This window comes from Stenella coeruleoalba, assembly GCF_951394435.1.
Source record: "Stenella coeruleoalba genome assembly, chromosome: 3".
In the NCBI taxonomy this organism is placed as follows: domain Eukaryota; kingdom Metazoa; phylum Chordata; class Mammalia; order Artiodactyla; family Delphinidae; genus Stenella; species Stenella coeruleoalba.
Genome location: NC_137148.1, coordinates 55,887,909 through 55,911,613, shown reverse-complemented (window position 1 = coordinate 55,911,613; position 23,705 = coordinate 55,887,909).

Genomic DNA, 23,705 nt, shown 5'->3' with positions numbered 1-23,705 from the left:
CATGGCTAGAAGACGCTGGCTGTGAAACAGGAAGGGGTTCTCACCAGAAGGTGACCATGCTGGCACCTTGACCTTGGATTTCCCAGCCTCCAGAACCGTGAGCTGTTTATTTTTTAAAAAACTTGGTTGCTTCATTAGAAATAAGAGGTTATATACTAGAGAATTTCAGACTCATCAAAGACATTTTCCTGTTTTCTAATGTTTACTAATAGAGGGAGGTTTTATAACTCTAAGTGTATGGCTACAATATCTAAACAACACCTAGCAAATCCAGCATATGAATATGTCTACCTTTTGCTCGAGAGTAATAGCCTTTCTTTTTCCATTACCACCAGCATTATCAGCAGTAAGAGCTTCTTTCCTGTTCTCAACAACTTTTTCATCCATTGTCATGTTAAAAACAAAGGAAGAAGTTCAAACAAAGCTACTGTGTCTCCTCCGCGGCTTGTTTCCTTTCTCTGTGGGTGCTTCTTCCTTGTTGCTATTCATTCCCTCTCATAAGAACTTTCTCGTCTGTCTCTGTAATGCAAACCATGCTCCCGAAATAACACACAACTTATATCCAATTCTTATCATGACACACTCAGGAAAAATGTCTATAATCATGATGCTTCAAAATCTTGACAGGGTGAAAAGTAAGAAAACATCAAAAGTTGAGAGCCTAGAAATCAAGGTGCTACCTAGAAAACAGCAATCCAAAATCTCAAAGAAAACTGGTTCCTTCATGTTACATCTGGAAGGTGGTTTAACAAATCAAGTCAATTGCTTTCATATTATAGCTGTGGAACTTGAAGCCAGGTATTAAACAACTCTTATAAGATCTTGCACTTGATGGCAGAGTTACCATACACATACAAGTATCTTGACTCCTGACTGAGAACCCCTCTATCCCACCCCAGTAAAAGTTTGCAGAAAGAATTCCTTGAGTTAAACCACAACACGGGCACATATATTCAACCGTTTGAATGGAAAATTGCTATTTTCTGTGAGTCAAGTCAATAATGATCATTTGCAGTCTGGCTAGCCATGTGTCAAACACTATCCAAGCTAAGATTACACACTGACAGATGAAAGAGAAGACCGCTGTCCTGGTGTTCATAACCAGGAAAAGAAAATAGGTACTCAAACAGCTAAGCATGATATAATGGGGTGAGAGCCACACCTTCTCCATAAGTTGGGTGCTGTAAAACTACAGATAAGGAAGTCTTGATTCTGCCTGAGGGCTCCAGGAAAGCTTGAAGGATATTTGTAATTTACAGGTGTGCAAGGATGAGGGGAAAAAAAGGTTTATCAGTTACCTTTTTAACTGTGAATATTCCTTATACTCCTTGGAGGTGTGAAAATTAATAAACAGAAACCTCATTTAAAATGGAATTAGGAGGCCAGAAGGGGAAGCTCTCATACCCTATCACTTGACATCAATTGCAGACCCAACAGAAAGAGATGTACCTTGCATCTCCAACAGGATGAAGGTTACTGTTTAACTACCCAGCAGGAGGAAGGAAGAATTTCTCCTTACCCGGCAACAGCCCAACAAACGAAAGGCTGTCACAACTCAACCAATGAAAAGTAACTACACTTCAAACTTCTAGTTTCTTCAGATAGACTCTGTTTATAACAGCCCCTCCCAACTCTCCCATCTCCTTTATAAAAGAATGTTCTCCTCCTTCATATTCATGTTTATTTTACTATAAAATTTCCCCAAACTTCCAGCAAATGTGGAAGAGCATTCATCTCTAAATTCCATGCTTATTCCTTATATTCAATTATCCTCTAAAACACTGCTGACATTCCCCAGGATCACTAGCCAGAATCTGAAAGCCAGATGTCCATACCTGGGGGTTAAAGAGCAGAGGTTTTCAATGCAGTCCATGGCTGTAGAGTAAAGCACAACAAACTGGACAGCAGAGATGACAAGCTGCAGACCTCATCCAGCACCACAATCCAATCCAATTAACTCAGTAATTCACCCTGAGTCAGCTTAGCCTGTAGCCTAAGGACTGAAGTTTCCTTTCCACGGATCTTCCCAAGAAAAGACTTCTATTTGCCCTCCTCGTTCTCAGGAAGTCTCAAAGACTTTAATCCAAACCTCCTTTATTTGAGTTTTAAGGATATGTACTATTCAACACTTAGCATTTCCATAAACCTGGAACTAAATATGCTAATAACTGTCTCAGGCATAATCCTACATTTCTGAGACTGGTCAGTGACAATCATTCCATTAAAGGTATTGTTGATCGTTTCTGAGCACAAAAATATATTGAGTTGGATTATTTACAGAGATTGAGAAAAGAAGAATGCAAAAAAAAAAAAGTTCCCCTCCTTTGTTCTCTGGTCTTGCCTGTGGTTTGCCAATGACTGCATGTCTCGAACTGTAATTCTTTGCTGTTCCCGCATAAATCCATTTTCCTGGTGAAATAGCTGGTTATTTTATTGTTTTATGTCAACAGAGAAATAATAGCTTGCTATTTACTTAGTTTATTTATTTATCCTCTAAACAACTCAGTATCATCTCTCTAACAAAGCCTCTCTCTTTGACCAAACTTTAGTCAGGGTCCCCTGAGTCCTCTTCGCAACTAAGCTTCAATCTTGGCCCCCATCCTTGCTGGATCTGCATAGCCCCATCTTAGCAAAGATCCTGTTAAGTCAGTTTAGCAGAAATGCTCTTACTCTTTTTTTTTTTTTTTTGTATTTAAATTTTTTATACAGCAGGTTCTAATTAGTTATCTATTTTATACTTATTAGTGTATATATGTCAATCCCAATCTCCCAGTTCATCCCACCACCACCCCCCCCCCCAAGGAATGCCGTTACTCTTGATGTCTCTTATTAGTAACTCTCCATCCACTGACCCCCTCACTCTGCTTTTGGGCTGTAAGTCCCCAGCTGTCCTGGCTGTATGTGGAGTTGAGCCCAATCTCTCTCCACTGTTGCAATAGTCTTAACACTTATTGCAATAGCCATGAATAAAGCCTTCCTTACTGTTTTGACAAGTGTCAGAATAATTTTTTCTTTAACACTATTTTCAAAATCATCAACTCTGGGTATTTTTTAATCTTTTACCAAAATTTAGAGCAGTGGGTTTTCAACCAGAATAACACAACACACTGTCTTAATCAGTTGTGAAATGAGAATCAAATAAAAAACGTAGAGTCACAAGAAAATATTAGCTCCTAATATGATTTCCTGAACAGCCCTTGTCATCAACAGTCTCCCCTGCCTCCCATTAAGGGGCCTATATGACTTAGATAAGACCCCCGGAGGGCTTCATAAAACCTACTCTTTTGGTACTGACCTCTGACCCTAGTCTGGGAACCCAAAGCACTCCACATATGGACCCTAACATAGGCATATGCCTCAGGTCCTATCTCTCTGTCTGTACTCTGCCTTGACCTTCCCATGTGGCCCCTTGAAGCATGCCTCGTATTTCCTCCAGTACCTGTGAGTAATAAACTCAATTTCTCTGTAGTCTGTTGTTGAATTGCAGCTCACCATCTGGCACTCTGTGTTCCACATAACAAATGTTAATTTAACAAAGTCATAACAGACACATAAGACAAGCCCACAGATAATATCATACTCAACAGTGAAAAGCTGAAAGTTTTTCTTCTATGATCAGAAACAAGACAAGGATGCCTACTCTCACTATTTCTATTCAACGTAGTCCTAGAAGTCCTAGCCAGAGCAATTAGGCAATAAATAAATAAATAATAGGCATCCAAATCAGAAAGGAAGAAGTAAAGTAGTCTCTGTTTGCAGATGACATCATATTATATGTAGAAAACCTTAAAGACTCCACCAAAAAACTGTCAGAACTAAGAAATGAATTCAGCAAGTTTGCAGGATATGAAATTGATATACAAAAATCAGTCACCTGTAGTGACTCTACACTAACAGTCAACTGTCAGAAAGAGAAACTAGGAAAACAATCTCATATACAATAGCATCAAAAAAGAATAAAATACTTAAGAATAGGGAATTCCCTGGTGGTCCAATGATTAGAACTCTGCACTTCCACTGCTGGGGGCCTGGGTTTGATCCCTGGTCAAGGAACTAAGATCCCACAAGCCACAGGGCATGGTCAAAAAAATGAAATAAAATAAAATACTTAGGACTAAATTAAACCAAGGAGGGGAAAGATCTGTATGCTGAAAACTATAAAACACTGATGAGAGCAATTGAAAAGATAAAAAATAAATGGAAAGACATTCCATATTTATGGATTGGAAGAATTAATATTGTTAAAATGTCCATAGTATCCAAAGGGACCCACAGAGTCAATGCAATCCCTGTCAACCTCCAATGGCATTTTTTACAGAAATAGAAAAAGAAGTCCTACAATTTGTATGGAAACACAAAAGACCCTCAATAGCCAAGCAATCTTAAGAAAGAAGAACAAAGCTGGAGGTATCACACTTCCAACTTTAAACTCTATTACAAAGCTACAGTATTCAAAGTAGTTTGGTATTGGCATAAAAACAAACACATAGGGCTTCCCTGGTGGTGCAGTGGTTGAGAGTCCACCTGCCGATGCAGGGGACACGGGTTCGTGCCCCGGTCCGGGAGGATCCCACGTGCCGCGGAGCGGCTAGGCCCATGAGCCATGGCCGCTGAGCCTGCGCGTCCTGAGCCTGTACTCCACAACAGGAGAGGCCACAAGAGTGAGAGGCCCGCGTACCGCAAACAAACAAACAAACACATAGGTCAATGGAACATAATAGAGAGCCCAGAAATAATCCTATGCATATATGTCAACTGGTTTTTGACAAAAGAGCCAAGAATATACAATGGGGAAAGGATAGTCTCTTCAATAAATGGTCTTGGAAAAAACTGAATATTCACACGCAAAATAATGAAACTGGGCCTTTATCTTACACCATACACAAAAATCAACTCAAAATGAATTAAAGATTTGGTGTAATACCTGAAATCATAAAACTCCTAGAAGAAAACATAGGGGTACTTTTATTGACATCAGACTTGGCAGTGACTTTTTGGATTTGACACCAAAAGCAAAAGCGACAAATACAAAAGTAAACAAAATGGACTGCATCAAACTAAAAAGCTACTGCACAGCAAAGGAAACAATCAGCAAAAAGAAAAGGCAACTTTCAGAATGGGAGGAAATATTTGCAAACCACAGATCTGATAGGGCGTTAATGTCCAAAATACTGGCATACCTCGTTTTATTGTGCTTCACTTTATTATGCTTCAATTACTGTGATTCACAGATATGGCATTTTTTACGAATTGAAGGTTTGTGGTAACCTTATTGTCAGATAATGGTTAACATTTTTTAGCAATGAAGTACTCTTTTTTTTTTTTTGCGGTACGCGGGCCTCTCACTGTTGTGGCCTCTCCCATTGCGGAGCACAGGCTCTGGACGCACAGGCTCAGCAGCCGTGGCTCACGGGCCCAGCCGCTCCGCGGCATGTGGGATCTTCCCGGGCCGGGGCATGAACCCGTGTCCCCTGCATCAGCAGGCGGACTCTCAACCACTGCACCACCAGGGAAGCCCTGAAGTACTCTTTAATTAAGGTATGTACATTGTCTTTTTAGGCATACTGCTCTTGTACACTTAATAGACTACAGTATAGTGTAAACATAACTTTTACATACACCAAAAAATTCGTGTGACTCACTTTACTGTGATATTCACTTTATTGCAATGGTCTGGAACCAAACCTGAAATATCTCCAAGATATTCATGTATACAAGGAACTCATGCAACTCAATAGCAAAAAACAAATAATCCAATTTTAAAATGGGCAAAAGGCCTGAATAGGCATTTTTTCAAATAAGACAAGGGGCCAACAGGTACATAAAAAGGTGCTAGACATCACTAATCACTTGGAAATGCAAATAAAAAACACCATGAGATATCACCTCACGCCTGTTAGGACACCTATTATCAAAAAGACAAGAGATAACAAATGTTGGTAAGGATATGGAGAAAAGGAAACATATGAGCACACTTGTTAGGAATATATTAACTTGTACAGCCTCTATGAAAAGCAGTAGGGAGTTTCCTCAAGAAATTAAAAACAGAACTACTGTATGATCCAGCACTTCTGGGTACATATCCAAAGAAAATGAAACTCTTATCTCAAAGAGATATCTTCACTCCCATGTTCACTGCAGCATTCTTCACAATAGCCAAAGCATGGAAACAACCCAGTGTCCACAGGCAGATGAATGGATATAGAGAATGTGGTGTATATATTCACAATGGAATATTACTCAGCCTTTAAAAAGCAGGAAATTCTGCCATTTGTGATAACATGGATGAACCTGGAGGGCATTGTGCTAAGCGAAATAAACCAGACAGGGAAACACAAATACTGCATGGTATCACTTATATGTAGAATCTAAAAGAAAAAAGTTGAACTCATAGAAAGAAGGAATAGAATGGTGGTAGCAGGGGCTATGGGTGGTGGGTGAAGTTGTATCTAGAGAGAAGCTGGTAAAAGGGTACAGACTTTCAGTTATCTGAATAAGGTCCCAGGATCTAATGCATAACATTGCGACTACAGTTGAAAATACTGTATCACATAATTGAAATTTGTTAAGAGAGTAGAATATAAGCGTTCTCACCAAAAAAAACAAAAACAAAAACGGGTAAATATCTGAGGTGACTCTTGTGTTAACTCAATGATGGGAATCTTTTCACAATGTATACACATGTCAAATCATCACATTGTACAATTTTATATGTCAATTATACCTCAATAAAATTGAGAGAAAAAATAGAAAATAACAACTGTTGACTGAAGGGAAGTAACAGATTCAAAAATTCCAAATAACTTATCCAAGGTCCCGAAGTTCACAGATGGAGACAGAGCTGGGAACACAAGCTTGTCTCAGGCCAAACCCCAAACTTTGGGTCACCCCTGCCACAAGGCAGAGGCATTAAGCCTTAGAGTGTAATAAACGGGACATGAGAAAAGAACACAAAGCCACAGATAGTAAGACCTCACACAGTTGCTAGGAGGAGTAGATGAGGACTTGGTAAAAGACCGCTGTAGGGACATTGCAGGTGTATGTCAACCACCCCTCCATTCTGCCCAGCAAGATTCCAGCCCGACAACTTAATGGGAATCTTTAAATTGCTGCCCTTCCCAGGAGTATCTGCATTTTAAGTAAAAGACATAGAATTTCAGGCACCCAGTCAGTTGGAAGATAATTTGGGACGCAGGGCTCAGATCACAGGAGGAAGCCCTATTCTACTCTTCCTACCCAGAAAAAACGGCCAAACTCAGCACTACCGTCCTCCTTGAGCTTCTCCTCCAGGTTTCCCTGAGGGAAGAAAGGAATTCTTTGCTCCTGTATCTGGGGAACAATGGCAGACTAGCACTGGTTTCAGGGCTAACTAATGCCTCTTAATAAGCCCCTCGCTCTGGGGGAGGCCTGGGCCTACATCTGCTCTGAGATCTGCTTCCGCAAGCCCACTCAGGGAGTGTCATTTAAAATCTGTCCATCTCCAAAGACAGCATCTCATCACACGACAGCCAAGCCTGAGGAAGCAGGATGTTACAGACAGAAGTGTCCTTTCTAATGACGCATGCAGGACAGCAGAAGAGCTTGCCGGGGAAGAGGCCACGGAAGGGAACAGTGAATAACACAGCTGCCTGGAGAGCACAGGCTTGGAGACCATGTTGTTCTGAGAAATATCCTCCGATGGGCGTTTAAGAGGAGCTGCAGCTGACAACTTAATTGCGTTGACTCAGACCTTGTTTCCCAGGGGTTTATTCTGCAATTTGTTCAAACTTTTGTTATAAGTCATTCAGCACTCAGGAAGCACTATCGATCCTGGCTAATCTGATCTATAAGGAGCCATTTAAACAGACAGGTTGCCATGGTAACGTTTCTATTTTATTTATAGTAACAAGTTCAAGGTATGGGATGTGAGAGGCAGCGCATCTCACTGCTGTGATTTTCGAGCTGTGTTCTGAGGAGGGGTAGTTTAGGGAAAGATGTTAAGCGCTGTGAGATCCGGTGGGAGCTCTGGTTCCCACCTCCATTACACCCAGAGCAGCCTCACTTTGATGTCTTTTACATTTTAGGATTGCACAGTCTAAAAAAATTGAAAAGAAAACCAGAGAACTGTTGTAAAGAGCACTGGATCCGGATTTAGAAGGCTAGGTCCTTGTCCCCTTGCACCCCCAAAACGCAGAGCCCAGTGGCCCTGGTGTTTCCTGGCCCTAATAGCCATCCCTCTTGCCCTCATGCTTTTCGCCAGAACTTCCACCCTCCTAAGAGCACCCTTACCTTCGGGGGTTGGTCACAGAGGTGTTCCTCGGTCTCACCCTTGTGCTCCCCTTCCTCCCACACCTCTCACTCCCCAGAGGCGGCAGGTGGGCAGCCGGTCCTTCTTCAAGTCTGGCAGAGCCTCTCTCATGCCGTATTCTCCTCCTTCCTGTGGTGGCCTTCACCTCCTCCTTTCCCAGGGCCAAAATGGCAGATAGGATGCAGAGAGAGAAACAACGAAGGGAAGAACCCAAACTATTAGCCCTACAACACACATAGGCCTGAGGGTGCATGTATCAAATTGGAGTCTTGGTACAGAGGGCTGTGATGACAGCCTCGGCTCTTCTATCAGCCTTAGCTGCTGAGGCTTTCTTCTCTCCACTCCCACCCCTCTGTCTTCTCCTCTTCCTCTTCTCTTTTGCTATCAAGGACACCCTATTCACCTGCATAAACAGTTGAAAGGAAGCAAATTTTATAACAGCTCACCCTGCAGTCTCAAGATTCTCCTTCATAAACAGAGATGGCAGGGTCTGTGCAAAAACAAGTGAATTTGACCTTGTTGGTGTTGGGCTGTGCACGTGTGTCCTACCACTGGGGGAGAACAAGGGATAGGGTTGGGGCAGAAACCAGGCCCAGAGGCAAACAAAGCATGGTGACTCTGAAGAGCCTAGAACAGAGGTTAACGGCTAGGCCCATGTGCCATGGCCGCTGAGCCTGGGCATCTGGAGCCTGTGCTCCGCAACGGGAGAGGCCACAACAGTGAGAGGCCTGCGTACGGGAAAAAAAAAAAAAAAAAAAAAAAGCCTGAAGAACAGAGGTTAAGAATGGTGCACAGGCCTCTGCCTAAGCCTGCATGAGAGCAACAGGGTAAGGGACCCTGACTTGTGGTGTTCACCAATTTGTGTGGTGTAAATATCCTGCCATGATCAATTTCAAGTTACCAATGTGATGGCATCAAATGTGATGTGATGGAGTTGGGAAGAAATGTGCAAATAGCACATCATTATATAGGATTTCTATCACATAGATACAGTAGACAGAAATAACTCCAGGGGCAGAGACTACAGTAAAAATAGTAAAACAATTAGGAAGCAGTGTTTTCTATATTCATTATCTTTGTTTTAATATAAGTTATTTAAGTGTACGTTTATATAATTTAATTTCTAAAAATAGCAAGATTCCTGAAAATTTAACAGTTGTCTCTGATGAGCTGGTGTGAGCCTGCTCCAGCATAGCACGGCACCCACCCTACCCCTATTGCCTACTCCCGTTGAAGGGTGAAATTTGTGAGGAAGACCCTCTATCTCAATGATTTTTTAAAAATTGTAATAAAAGCTACAGGTTCTTTCCAAATCTAAAGAGGTCGTCTATTAATTTCTGACCCACTATGTATCTTCCTGAGTTTTGCCTGCTTTTTGGCCTAAGCATCTCAGTTAGGTCTCTTCTCATATTACCTTAGACCTGGGCAACAGACCCCTGCCCTAGAGCCTACACTTTGGAAGGTCCTGCTCAGCCCTCCTTCATCTTTGCCTCTGCTCACTGGATGAGGAGTTCAGGGGGCTAAGGGGATATGCCCACAAGGACCTCATGCCTCCCCTTCTAGCCCGTAGCCCAGGTGCACCGGATCCCAGAATTCCCTGTCCCATGGGCCATGAGCCTGCTTCCAGAACTCTGTGGGCCCCTTCCCTGAATTTATGCTCCTAAGGGCAAACTCCACTGCGACTCATGTAAATACACATAGGCCTGAGTGGTGACCAAAGAGAGGCTCTTTATGGCAGGGGCTGTGGATGGAGGTTGGACGTTCAGGCTAGGATGTCCTCAGCTACGTGGGCAATGTTCCTCGTAGTACTAGCTAGATCTGGGGATGGCACGAGAAGGGGGTCTCTATTTGCACTCTAGCTCAGGGTCCCCACAGGCAAGCATGGGCTCCTTCCTTGAGGCCACAGCTCCACAGAACCCGTCTTTCTTTCCTTGCCCCTCTCATGACTACAAGGTCATGCTCCACAAATATCAGGGAAGGAGACTCAGCAAAAGCTAAACTTGATCATTTCTTTGGTATGAGAGTCTGTCTCAACGTTAGCAGAGCTAACACGATTGTCCTTGAAGAAGAGATGATGACAAGTCTTACCAATGCTATGACAAGCTGTCGTAACCAGGTCTGCAATACTCATGAACCTGAGAAACTTCCCTAAAGGCCCCAGGTCCTCTAGCAGAGTGAGAAATCTAAATACCTATTCACTTCAAACAGCATTTGCTGAGTACTTATTATGGGCAAGGCACTTTTATCGCTGGCTTTATGCCTAATCATGCGAGGAAGACATTAGGCTCTGCTGTCAGGGAATATATCATCTAATATAGTGGAGAAGGTAGGGGCTGATGAGACTTTCATGTAAAAAAACTATAATAGCAGGTAAAATATTTTCAGTATGATAAAAGTTTAAAAAGTACATGAGAAATTGCCAAAAACCAAGATGTCTGTCCACGGATGAATGGATAAACAAACCATGATGTGTCCATAAAATATCACATTATTCAGCAATTAAAAGAAATGAGTTATCAAGTCAACAAAAAAACATGGAAGGGGGCTTCCCTAGTGGCGCAGTGGTTGAGAGTCCACCTGCCGATGCAGGGGACACAGGTTTGTGCCCCGGTCCAGGAAGATCCCACATGCTGCGGAGCGGCTGGGCCCATGAGCCATGGCCGCTGAGCCTGCGTGTCCAGAGCCTGTGCTCCGCAACAGAAGAGGCCACAACAGTGAGAGGCTCGCGTACCACAAAAAAAAAAAAAAAAAAAAAAAACATGGAAGAAACTTGAATTGCTAAGTGCAAGAAGCCAATCTAAAAAGGCTTTATACTGTGTGATTCCAACTATAGGACATTCTGGACAAGGAAAAATTATAGAGACAATAAAAAAGATCAGTGGTTGCCAGTGTTTCAGGGGGAGGGGGATGAATAGGTGTAACACAGGGAATTTCTAGAGCTGTGAAATTATTCTGTACCATACTGTATATGGTGGATGCATGACATTATGCATTTGCCAAAACCCATCACAAAGAGTGAAACTTTATGTGAACTATGGACTTTAGTTAGTAATAATGTATCGATATTTGTTCATTAATTGTAACAAATGTACCACAGTAATGCAAGATGTTAATAATAGGGGAAACAGAAAATAACAAGCATTGGTTAGGAGGTAGAGAAATTAGAGCACTGTGCAATGCTGATAGGAATGTAAATTGTGTAGTCACTGTGGAAAACAGTATGGCTGTTCCTTGAAAAATTCAACATAGAATTATCATATTATCCAACAATCCTAATTCTGGGTATATGACTAAAAGAACTGCAAACAGAGACTTGAACAGATATTTGTACACCCAGGTTCACTGCAGCATTATTCACAATAGCCAAGAGGCGGAAACAATCCAAATGTCCACCAATATATACACAGATAAACAAAAATGTTATATCTACATATAGTGGAATATTCTTCGGCCTTTAAAAGGGATGATATTCTGATACATGCTACAACATGTATGAACCTTGAGGACGTTATGCTAAGTAAAATAAGCCACACACAAAAGAACAAATGTTGTTTGATTCCACTTACATGTTATCTAGAATAGGCAAATTCACAGCGACAGAAAGTAGAATAGAGGTTACCAGGAACGTAGGGAAGGGGGAATGGGAAGTTACTGTTTAATGGGTACAGAATTTCAGTTTGAGAAGATGAAAAAGCTCTGAAGATGGATGGTGGTGATGGATAGACAACAATGTGAATGTACTCAAATGCTACAGAAATCTACACTTAAAAAATTACTAAAATGGTAAATTTTATGTTATGTATATTTTACCACAATAAATAATGATAATAGGGGAAATATACAGGGGGAGGTGAATATATGGGAACTCTTTGTACTATCTGCTTAATTTTCTGTAAACCTAAAACTGTTCTAAAAAGTAATTAATCTTTTAAGTACATGAGAGTACACTTAAAATTAATGTGTTGTGGGCTTCCTTGGTGGGGCAGTGGTTGAGAGTCCGCCTGCCGATGCAGCAGACACGGGTTCGTGCCCCGGTCCGGGAAGATCTCACATGCCGCGGAGCGGCTGGGCCCGTGAGCCATGGCCGCTGAGCCTGCGCGCCCGGATCCTGTGCTCCACAATGGGAGAGACCACAACAGTGAGTGGTCCGCGTACCACAAAAAAAAAATTAATGTGTTGTATGTCAGTTATATCTCAGTTTTTTTTTTTAAGCGCATGAGCGATTAAAGCAAGGAGAGATCCCATCCAGTTAAGGGTACAGGCCAGGAAAGACTTCATGGAGCAGACAGTTTTTGAGACAAGTCTTAAAAGATGCTAGGATTTCAACAAAGGAAGAGGCAAGAGAGGGAAACCATTACAGAGAGAAGCAACAATATGAGCAAATGTAGAGCAAAAATAAAGGATAGATGATTGGGATGGATGACCAGACTGACTGCAGTCTATAAGGATGCAGGTGAACAATGACAAAAATATTTAGAAACGTTAAGTACATTCATTTATTAAACAATAATTATTAAAAATTTGCTATGTGCCAGACAGTTACAGGTGAGGGTGGAACAGTGAAAGTCCTTGTCTGCATGCAGTTCATATTCTAGTGGACTATACTATAGAGGTTTTGAATATCAGGTCAGTGTTTGTACTTAATTCATCAGTCAATGGGGAGCCACAGAAGGGTTTTGAGCAGAAAAACTAATATATATTCTTTTCTGGGCAGTTTCCATAGTAATCTAAAAGCAGTGGGGTTAGAGATTATTTATTTTACTGTAATGTAACCTCACGAAGTATACTGATCCATGAAGACTGTGACCTACTCCAAGGAAATCTCATCCTTAATCTCATTAAGCAGGTTATGAAAGTCCAAAGTCATTATACATGGAATTCTCAACTGCTGGTGAGGGGCAAGGTGTTTCTCCACTCCTCAGGAAACTGAGGGAGAATTTCAGATGGATTGAATTTAAAACTATGTATGCCTTTAGGGATTCTGAGACATCTCTTGAGAAGAGCATGACACCGATAACACACACACTCTATAAAACAGGATTTGGTCAGAAAAACAGGAACCATTCAAGGTATTTCAGGGAAGGGATTTAATTTAGGGAACTGGAGGCTCAAAAAACTGTTGTGAAGGCTGAAGAAGTGAAGTCAGGGAAAGATGTCATTAGCTTCCTAGAAATCTGGAATTACAGGAATTTCAGAAAACTACCACTGATGATCTCAGCTTACTACAACACCAAAGGAGACAATTTGCAGGAAGACACCCAGAAATTACTGAAGAATCTCACATCTGGCATCTATCAGTGCCTGTATCTTTACCTGCTGCTACTACAGGAGCAATAACGATTTCATTGCACAAACAACTCTTAATGGCACAAAATAAAGCAGAAGTCTGATACCCAGAGATTCTGAAGAATATAGTTCTCAGGCTTCCAGACTCTGCAATATAGGAGGACATATAGATGGAACTAGGACTGAATTCTGGTTTCCAAAAAATACCCCCTGTTGTGGATTGACCTGTGTCCTCCAGAACGATATGTTCAAGTCTTAACCCTGGAACTTGATTTTATTTGGAAGTAGGGGTTTATAGACGTAATCAAGTTTAAATGAGGTCATACTGAATTAGGGTGGATCGTAATCCAGTGATAAATGTTCTCATAAGAAGAAGGAAATTCAGACACAGAGACAGAGGACAATGCCAAGTGAAGATGGAGACAGAGATTGGAGTGACGTATCTACACACCTAGGAATGTCAAGGACTGCCACCAACCACCAAAAGAATCAAGGAAGAAACCTCCCACAGAGCTTTCAAAGGGAACGTGACCCTGTTGACACCTTGGTTTCAGACTTCTAGCCTCCAGAACTGTGAAACAATAAATTTCTGCTATTTTAAACTAACAGTTTGTGGAAATTTGTTACAGCAGTCCTAGGAAACTAATATACTACCCGCCTCCCACCCCGCCACCCACATAAACGCACACATTATATACAGCCCAGCGCCCTAGTGAGCTGCTATTACAGATAGGAGTGTGTTTGGGAGCAGAGGTTGGGAGATGAACAACTACTACTGCGTTGGGTGGGGTGCCCCTACACTTAGAGGACAGGTATCATTGAAGGAAGCAGGAAGATAACAACCACGCCCCAAAGCCATAGCCCAAACAGGAGAGAAGTACCTAAAAGATGATCCTGGTTTCACCAGATAAGGACAGTTGGTTACTTCCTTACCCCTGATTATTGTTGAAGGAGCTATGTATCTTTGGCACAAATTGGCACACAAAGTATTTTTCATTGATTTACTTGGTGTATAGCTATACTGATTTTAAAGCAGCTAGAAAATCTATTTCTAAAATTGGAGGGCTATCTTGTAAAAGCATATCTAGTTACCAAGTTCATGATGTTCTTGGACCAGTGGTTCAGGGCGGAAGAAGAGCCTGCCTCTATTTTTCCATCTTTCCCTCAAGCCATAGATCCATGAGTCCTTCTGGCCAACTCCTCACACAACTCCTACCCAGGACATTTCAGCTTATTATTGGCTTCAAGGCTCATCCTCTTCTTAGGCAAATTTCCCAGAATTAAATGAAAAATCCTGGGAGTGGGCAGGTTGGAAGAATGAAGAGAGAAGGCCTATTTGGCTGTGTCACATGGGTGGAGGTAAGAAATAAGATGATGCCACAAACCTACAAATACTGTGAGATTTTTAAACTGTAGTTCTTAAGAAACTCATTTTTTTGGACTGGTATCAAAGAGACTATTTTCTCTGCATCTTCCTGGGTAGTATTTCTCCAACAGAGTAAATCTCAGAAATTACAAAATACAGATAAGTAGCAACTACAGTACTATGTCTTGGGAAGTCTAAACTCAGCACCTGCTTTTATTTGGCTATCAGGGAAGGTGACTAAGAAATAGAATTGAATTTTGTATATTTGGCCTAATCTGAAAGCAGACCCGCCTAGAGGTAGGAGAATGAAGCTACTGACCCCTGGGGTAACTTTCCAGGACACTGTGATGTGTGTTGGATAATACTAGTGGCTTCTTCTTTGTCTTTAGCAACCTAGAAGCTTATTGGTTTGCTAGGACCACCTCCTAAGTCACATGGTTAATCATGTTCAGAGGTGTTCCATGGACAGAAAATCTTACTGCCTTTTCCAATTACATGAAGCTTCATGTCAAAAAAACTGTCAGAGGTGGGGCTTTTAGTGGCAGAATTTTCCTACTAAAACCTGGCAAGGCCAAACACATGCTTGTTTTGCCATTCTGACCTGTTTCTGGAGGGCTGGCAGGAAAAAGCAGCCCAGCAATGAGTTCCATGACACTGACGTGTTCTGCCCTAAGCTACGTGCTCAGATACTATATCTCCAGGGCCCATCTTTGCATGACATTTATCCAGGTTTTTAAGTCTTGAGTCCCCTCTTTGACACCAGCCCAGGAAAACATAGAGGCAATAACCAGGCGGTTGACTGCACATTTTCAAGTTTTGCCCAAAGGTGATTTCTTTTCCTTCATCAGAATTCATTACCATCAAGACGGTAGGTTATCTCATTAATAACTATGACAGTGACCAGCCCTCCTCATTTATCAACTTATTGCTCATCCAGAAATGTCAAGTGATCTAATCTGATTAGGTAGCTGTATGCAAGTGTCTCCTATCTCAGTCCCCTTCTGGACAATCTAGGAAACAACCTTTGCCTCTGTATAAAACTACATAATCATTAAACAGTCTACACAAGACTATGGAATCATAGGGCTCAAAGGAATCTCAAGATGTTAGTCAATTTATTCTTTCTGTGTTTAGACAGAAGTGCATGCAAGCCATTTAAGACAGTAGTCATATCTCGCCCATACCTCAAACTATGGAGAACACGTTACCGAAAAATAAATAAATAAATATATATATATATATATATAAAAGAAAGGGGCCTCATACTATATTAAGTACTTTACATGCATTATAGCTACTCTATGAGGTATTAATTTTATTACCAGTTCATAAAAGTGTCAATAAAGGTTGAGAAAAATTAAATAACTCATCCAAATCAATGGCAGAGATGAGATTTAAATACAGGCACCATTACTATCCCAGAGGGTCCTTCTGACTAAAAAAATTATATTCTTACTGTTGTGGTTGTTCTTTTCACATGAATCCAAAGGGGAAGGGAAAAATTTTTTTCCTCTATCCCCTAGGTTTAGTGCCTGGGGCCCTGCAAATTAGATTGACAAGAGGCAGGAGAAAGGTTTATGATTATGTATGCATATGGAGAACTTCATAGAGAAGTGAAAACCCAAAAAAACAGACGGGCCTGGGAGTTGATATACCTTTTTAACAAAGAATGATAAATTGTGCAGTCATGACAAGACAAAGGAAAAACGGGTTTGGGCTGGAGTGGCAAATTGTTAGAAAGTGCCTAGGAAATATATGGGAGAAACTGGAAGAGAAAGGTTATTTTAGTAATGTTTGTTTGCACACCAATTTCAGTGCCAAATTTCTGCCTTCTTCCTGGCTATAAAACTACTCTGGGAGAGGGGATTTATGGCAGTCCCCATTTCTCAGGAATTTCTGCTTTTAGTCAGATAAGGGAAGATCTAAGAATGTTTCTTTCTGCATCTGTTGATTCTCATTTGCCTCCAGCTCAAAATAATCATGCCAGAGTGGCATATTTGGGGGAGGAATATTCTGATCCCCTTCAAATCCATGCCATCTTTCTTTGAATACAACTTAGCAAATATTTTGAATGTCTACAAGATGCACATTCTTTTCTCAGTTTTTAAATCAACTGGATACTACAACCCTTTGGTGCTTCCCAACCCCCCTATGAGGAAGTTCTTCATAAAGTTTAATTTTCATGCTTCCCATTGCAATACAAGCCCACTCTCCATTATTGTGTCTTGAGGGAAAGCAGAACAGATGCTTCTTTTTTTTTTTTTTAACATGGTTGAATATTGTTGACTTTGTGTGTGTGTGTATGTGTGTGTGTGTGTGTGAGAGAGAGAGAGAGAGAGAGAGAGAGAGTGAGAGAGAGAGAGAGAGAGAGAGATTTCTAACTACAGAGAGGAATGATTTTTCTATCAGTAATTAGGAAGGGACCTGCCCTTTGGCAGATAATCTCCAGCTTCTTTACATATTCAGACTGTTGCACTTGCATTGTTAACTCTCACAGTCAAAATGGAAGATTTAGTGTGACATTTATACCATTACTACCACCCTAGTAATCCTCTTCTGAGATTTATAAAGTGCCAACAACACTCTTGACTTATGAATAAACAGTTTCTACTCCTCATGGTCTGCAACCACGGCCCAACCGATCAAGTGAAAAAACTTAATGCAGCATCCAAGCGCTGAGTAATGAAGACTTAAAGGAGCCTCAGAGAAACCATTTGTCTCTGAAAAAAATCTTCCAGGAATCAGCGAATTAACTTTATCAGAAGCAGCAGCAAGCCTGGCTTTGAGGGCAGATACATTATTTTAAAACAGGATGAATTTCTGAAGTCTTTAAAGTTAGAGACATTTAGGCCAATAGGCACACGAAAAGATCCTCAACATCACTAATTATTAGAGAAATGCAAATCAAAACTACAATGAGGTACCACCTCACACGGGTCAGAATGGCCATCATTAAAAACTACAAATAACAAATGCTGGGGGGACTTCTCTGGTGATGCAGTGGTTAAGAATCCACCTGCCAGTGCAGGGGATGTGGGTTCAGTCCCTGGTCTGGGAAGATGCCACATGCCACAGAGCAACTAAGCCCATGTGCCACAACTACTGAGCCTGCGCTCTACAGCCCACGAGCCACAACTACTGAGCCCATGAGCCACAACTACTGAAGCCCACGTGCCTAGAGCCCGTGCTCTGCAACAAGAGAAGCCACTGCAATAAGAAGCCCGCGCACTGCAACGAAGAGTAGCGCCTGCTCATCACAACTAGAGAAAGCCTGCATGCAGCAATGAAGACCCAATGAAGCCAAAAATAAATAAATAATAAATTAATTAATTTTAAAAAAACAAATGCTGGAGAGGGTGTGGAGAAAAGGGAACCTTCCTATGCTGTTGGTGGGAATGTAAATTGGTGCGGCCATCATGGAAAACAGTATGGAGTTTCCTCAGAAAACTAAAAATAGAATTACCATATGATCCAGCAATCCCACTCCTGGGCATATATCCAGACAAAGCCATAATTCAAAAAGATACATGCACCCCTATGTTCATAGCAGTACTATTCACAATAGCCAAGACAGGGAAGCAACCTAAATGTCCATCAACAGATGAATGGATAAAGAAGATGTGGTGAATATATACAATGGAATACTACTCAGCCATAAAAAAGAATGAAATAATGCCATTTGCAGAAACATGGATGCAACTAGAGATGATCATACTAAATGAAGTAAGTCAGAAAGAGAAAGACAAATACCATATGATATCACTTATATGTGGAATCTAAAATATGACACAAATGAACCTATCTATGAAACAGAAACAGACTCACAGACATAGAGAACAGACTGGTGGTTGCCAGGGGAGGTGGGGGGGATGGAGTAGGAGGTTCGGGTTAGCAGATGCAAGCTGTCATATAGAGAATGGATAAACAACAAGGTCCTACTGTATAGCACAGGGAACTATATTCAATATTGATGATAAATCATAATGGAAAAGAATATTAAAAACAGAATGTATATATATGTATACTGAATCACTTTGCTGTGCAGCAGAAGTTAACACACATTGTGAATCGACTATACTTCAATTTTTAAGAAGTTGACTAAAGTTAGAGATATTTAAAAAGGGGAAAAATTGGGGCTTCCCTGGTGGCGCAGTGGTTGAGAGTCCGCCTGCCGATGCAGGGGACACGGGTTCGTGCCCCGGTTGGGGAGGACCCCACATGCCGCGGAGCGGCTGGGCCCGTGAGCCACGGCCGCTGAGCCTGTGCGTCCGGAGCCTGTGCTCCGCAACGGGAGAGGCCACAGCAGTGAGAGGCCCGCATACTGCAAAAAAAAAAAAAGGGGGGGGGGAATTGTCTTTAACAACTGATTTTTTAATTGTTTAAATTGCTTAATTACCTATTTCTATAGAACCCTCTTGGAAGGCTAGCTAGATAAACCTTATGATTTCTAACAGCTCTGCACCATTTGCAGTAGCTATTCCCTAGATACCATTACCAGTTCCATTTCTCCTTCACAGTGCTAGCATACCATGGAGGAGCTAAGAACGCGTTCATTTCAAACACCCAAATGTAAGCCAGGATGGGGTTTTTCAGGTGTCAGGGCACTAAAGTAGACCCTTTGGAACACACGGAAGCAGAACCACAGCTATTCTCTAAGCCAGGAGACCAGTGCTATAGGTCAATATTTACCTTCAGGGAACCAGATGAACTAAATTGTGTTCAGCCAGGTTTTAACTTTTTCAATCCCATCACAATGAGGACTCTGACCATTGCATACTATGATAATGTTCTCAAACTGAGTTAACATCAGCATTACCTGAAAAACTACTAATGCATCCCAAGCTGTTAGCCTAGGAGTTTGCTTTTTTTTTTTTTTTTTTTTGACGTTCCTCCAGTAATTCTGATGATCATCCAGGTTTAGGAACCATTGGTCAGTGGTGCTCTACACCTGGACTTACCTAAACAGAATTGAGACCTGGGCGAAGGGAGGCATGGGTACAAGCGAGGTTGTCTCCAGGACTTGGGAAGAACCAGAAAACAAAGAAGAATGAGAGAAGTGGGCAGGTGGAGGAAAGAGAGGGCTGAAAAAAAAGGGTAGAAAGCCAACCTTGGCCCAGGTCTCAACCCAGCTTAGGAACTGCTCAGCCTAGGAGCAGGCTTGGTGATTGGGGGATGACTCCACCCACATGGATTCATGGCTTATGGCCCAGTGCGGTGGGGGAAAGCATACACCCTGCAGTCAGACGGCCTGGCTGTGAACCCAGCTCTGCCACTTGTAAGCTGTGGGACCTTGTGCAAATTACATAAACTCTCTAGGTCTCAGTTTCCTCATTTCTAGAAGGGGGATAATATAGTAGCTACCACAGGAACGCTGAAAGGATTAAAAGAGCTCTAAGTGCTTAGCACAGTGCCTGGTTGCTAGTACACAGAAGCTACTGTTATCTCTCCCCATTGTGACCAAGGCACCCAGCTGTTAATATTAAGGCCAGATATATGTGTATATAAACTACATTTAAAGACTAACATTGTGTTGATGGTCACGTCCATGGCCTGGACCTCAAGAACACCTCCCACTAACTGGGCCACCCAGTCACCAATATACGAAGGAGGTAGATCAAAGTTTGAAAACTGCAGTGGTCTAGAGGAGCTTAGCACAATTTCTCAGTAAACTCTTTGGAAAGTATATCACATATAGTGAAGGAGACCAGTAATATAAGTTGAGAGAGATCTAAAGCTGCTTATCATCGACAGATCACTGTTCTATCATCTAGCAGGACAGTTTGAATGAGTCAGATCACTGGACATTGCCCTTCTCAGAGCTGCACTTCCCTCATCCATAACATAGGCATCATAATACCTTCTGCAGAGGACAGTGAGGGTTAAATAAAACTGTGACAGCAGACAGTAAAACTGTGAGAAGTACGTGGTCATTATAACAGTTTCCTCACAATATTATTTTACCCACACAGCCATTCAGAGATTCCTGAAACATGAATTTAACGTTACCAATAAGTAGGCTGCATATCTCAAGTACTTAGTAACCAATGCCAGAAAGTAACCAGGAAAGCTTTGTTTTACTTATTTTTGTGTTTGAGGATTTTGTGTTTTGTTTTTTAGGGAGGGAAGGAGGGAGGGAGGGAGGGAGAGGAGAGATGAACTACTTATTGACAGACAATAGGCTTTTCCTGAGAAAGTGATCATGACAAGGGAGTCAGCAAGACAAATGCCCAGACTCCTTTTCTGCCTCATTCCTCTGGGTCTTAGTCCCCTGGTAGGAGCTTAGGCCTTGGGCCAACCTGAGCTACAAGCCAGGCTCACTCAGGACTATTTATAGTGCTGGGCTGTTGGGCATACCTCTTCTGAAGTGGATATTTCCAGCTCTTTCTAATTCACAACAGCTCTTGACAGCTCTGGGTCATAACAGTGTATGTTTAAGTGCTTTTACATATCAATATCTTGGGTCTCACCGGATGCATAGATTAAAACAATATTAATCATCCTGGTTTACTCCATGGAGTGAAATAATCAGTACTAGCCATGCACTGTTCTCCTTTGTATTGTAGGAGAAAGGACCAGCACCTGTTGTCACTGATTTAGTCTTTTCTATGCCTTGGAAAGATAAAACCCAACTGAAACAATGGCTTCAGCTGTACTTGTTTTAAGCATGTTTATTCCTCTTCCCTCTAATAAGGATTCTGAGATTACAACGTGTCCTCTCTCGAATTTAGATGGCGCTATGAATTATGGATACACCATCCACTGTGAGGCCCACCAGTCACTGATATTGAACAGTAGTGATGAAATACTACAACCAGCTTAAGTTGTTCTCCAGAGATTCAGACTACTGATAAAAAGCTCCAACTGCCAAAGCCAGCTCATGGTAAGGAGTGTGTCTTTATTTGGTGAGAAAGTTTGAGTAGCCTTGGATTATCATCAAAATTGAAGAAGGAATTGGAGATAGAAAGCAAATGGGATCAAGAATGAGAGGACTTTAAATCCTATTTCTTGGGGTTTATTTTGCACTAGAATGAATTGGGGGGAGGTGGGTGTAGAATGGCAGTTGTCCTTACTTTTTTCCCCAGCAAGCCACATAATATAAAAATATGCATTAATATTAACTTTGGTGGGTAACTAGTCATCCAATTGACAGCAAAATGAATTTCTTAATAGTAACAAAATGTTATATATAAAAACCACCTTTCAAAAGAGTGGCATAGAATCTCATGGGGCTTTAAACTCTTTCTTCTTATAGTGTAAGACGTTGCCACTATATTGGGCTACACTACATACTTGCTATTTTGTCTGTTTTTTTCTAGAACTTCTGTGCAAACTTGAAACCCAGAACCTGAGAGTAGAGGTCAGCTGAGTCATGGAGCCCTTAGATTTCCTTCATTTTTTCCTCATTTTTTTTCCTTTTCTAATTATAAAACTAATATATGTTCAATGCATAAAATTTAGAAAACATAAAAAGAAGAAAAAAACTACCCATTATTCCATTCCCAGAGGTAACTGTTGTTCACATCTTTCTAGTCTTTTTTCTTTGCACATACGTACACATATGTGCATATTTTTTACAAAACTGATGACATACTACAAATTTATTTTATACATTACTTTTGTCACTTAGCAAGTTATTGTAAACATTCTTCTGATATGCTAAATTTGATCTTTAATGGCTGTATAGTATCCTAGCACATGGCTGTACCATGACTTAATAAATCCACTATATTTTTATATTAGGTTGTTTCACTTTTGTAAAAATTCTACAGGGAGCATTTTTTTTTCATATATATTTTGCTATAACACTGCTGATTTCTTTAGGATGGAGGCCATAGGCATACTTTTTTTTTTTTTTTTTTTTTTTTGCGGTACGCGGGCCTCTCACTGCTGTGGCCTCTTCCGTTGCGGAGCACAGTCTCCAGACGCGCAGGCTCAGCAGCCATGGCTCACGGGCCCAGCCGCTCCATGGCATGTGGGATCTTCCCGGAACGGGGTACGAACCCGTGTCCCCTGCATCGGCAGGCAGACCCTCAACCACTGCGCCACCAGGGAAGCCCCATAGGCATACTTTTAAAGCTTTTAGTCATAGTATCAAAATTACCTCCAGAAATGATGCAGCTGTTAACTGTCTCCAGATTAGGTATGGAAGAGCCTGTTTTGCCAACACCCTCACCATCACTGGATATTATCATTTTTAAATGATAATTTGCTGATGTGATACCAAAAAGAAAAAATGTTAATACTGTTTCATTGCTTTTACTTCCATTTTTTGATCCTTAAACACGTGCATATAATTGTATATACAATTAATATTTTTTCTCTTGTGACTTGTCCATCTAGGCTATTTGCCATTTTTATACTGAACTATTTATATCTTTCCCACACATTTGTAAGAGCTCTTCTTTTTAAATAAAATCAACGTTTTGTCTAGCATTTGCTTTATAAACGTTTCCTGATTTTCTGTTTTGTTAATTATGTTTTACGACACCAAAATTTTCTAACTTCTGTGTATTTAAATCTATTATTCTTGCCTGTCCTTTCTTTTCTACCTTACATAGTCCTTCCCCTTCTCTACCCCAAGGTTATGTAATATTTATCCAGTTTTATTTTTCTTATAGTTTCATTTCTATGATTCATTTTTGTTATCAGTTAAGCATTTATTTTGGAACTAACACAATAATGTAAATCAACTATACTTTGATAAAAAAATATATTTTTTTCTTTTGCGGTTCGCGGGCCTCTCACTGTTGTGGCCTCTCCTGCTGC